The following is a 1,388-nucleotide window of genomic DNA, read 5'->3' as shown; positions in this document are numbered from 1 at the left end:
CAAATTGGAAAGAAAGAAGTAAAATTACCTCTACTCATGATGACACGATTTTATATAAAGAAAATCTCGAGGACAGTACCAAAAAGAAAAAAAAAAACCAAAAACAAAAACTAGAGCTATTAAACAAATTTCAGCAAAGTTACAAAAGTGCAAGATCCTCACACACACACACACACACACACACACATCCAGTTGTGTTTCTATACACCAGCAATGAATAACCAGACAAGGATATTAGGAAAACAATTCCCATTCTCAAGAGCATCCAAAAGAATAAAGAACCTAGAATAAACTAAGAAGATGAAAGACTTGTACACTGAAAACTATGAAACATTGCTTAAAGAAATTAAAGAAGATCTAAATAAGTGGAAAGATATCCTGTGTTCATTGAATGAAAGACTTAATATTGTTCAGATGGCAATACTACCCAAAGTGATCTACAGATTCAATGAAATTTCTATCAACATTCCAATGATAATTTTTGCAGAAATCGAAAAGCCAATTCTTAAATTCATATGGAATTGCAAGAGGACATTAAAAGCCAAAAAAAAATTTTAAAAGAACAAAGATGAAGGTCTCACACATTCCAATTTCAAAACTTACTACAAAGCTATAGTAACTAGCCTTTCCTTCCTGATAGCGCTCTCACAAACATGGTGAAGGTCACTAAAACCCGCTGGACTTCCTATAAGAAGTGTGGCAAGCACCAGCCCCACAAAGGGACACAGTACATGAAGGGCAAGGGTTCTACATATGCCTAGGGAGGGTGGCATTATGACAGGAAGCCGAGTGGCTATAGTGAGCAGACCAAGCCAATTTTCCAGAAAAGGCTAAAACTACAGAAAAAAAAAATTGTGCTGAGGCTTGAATGCATTGAGTCCAGCTGCAGATTTAAGAGAATGTTGGCTATTAAGAGATGCAGGCATTTTGAGCTGGGAGGAGATAAGAAAGAAAAGGACAGGTTACCCAGTTTTAAGATTCATATCTTGTTTTATTATGAAGACAATAAAAAGCTACAGTAACTAAAACAGTGTGGTATTGACATAAGGACAGACATATAGACCAATGTAATAGAATGGAGAAATAAACCCACACATCTATGGTCAACTGATTTTTAGCAAGTGTACTAAGACCATTCAATGGGGAAAGGACACTCTTCTCAACACATGGTGCTGGCATAACTGGTCCACATGCAAAGGAAGGAAGTTGGATCCCTACTTCACATCATATATAAAAATTTAATCAAAATAATCTAAATATAGAGTTAAAATCACAAAACTCTCAGAATAAAGCATAGTGGTAAATATTTATGGCCTTAGATTTGAAATGGATTCTTAGATATGACATGGAAAGTGTAAGCAGCAAAAGAAAAAATAGATAAATTGGAT

At 35.0% G+C, this 1,388-nt stretch overlaps 1 pseudogene; it reads left to right on the top strand.

The window, feature by feature from the left end:
- Positions 1–653: 653 nt before the first annotated feature.
- On the top strand, positions 654–1,022 carry LOC135319357 (large ribosomal subunit protein eL42-like; annotated as a pseudogene).
- The last annotated feature ends 366 nt before the right edge of the window (positions 1,023–1,388 follow it).

This window comes from Camelus dromedarius, chromosome 26 (genome assembly GCF_036321535.1).
Source record: "Camelus dromedarius isolate mCamDro1 chromosome 26, mCamDro1.pat, whole genome shotgun sequence".
NCBI lineage: Eukaryota > Metazoa > Chordata > Mammalia > Artiodactyla > Camelidae > Camelus > Camelus dromedarius.
The sequence above is the reverse complement of the archived record's forward strand: the minus strand, read 5'-3'. Positions and strand labels throughout refer to the sequence as shown.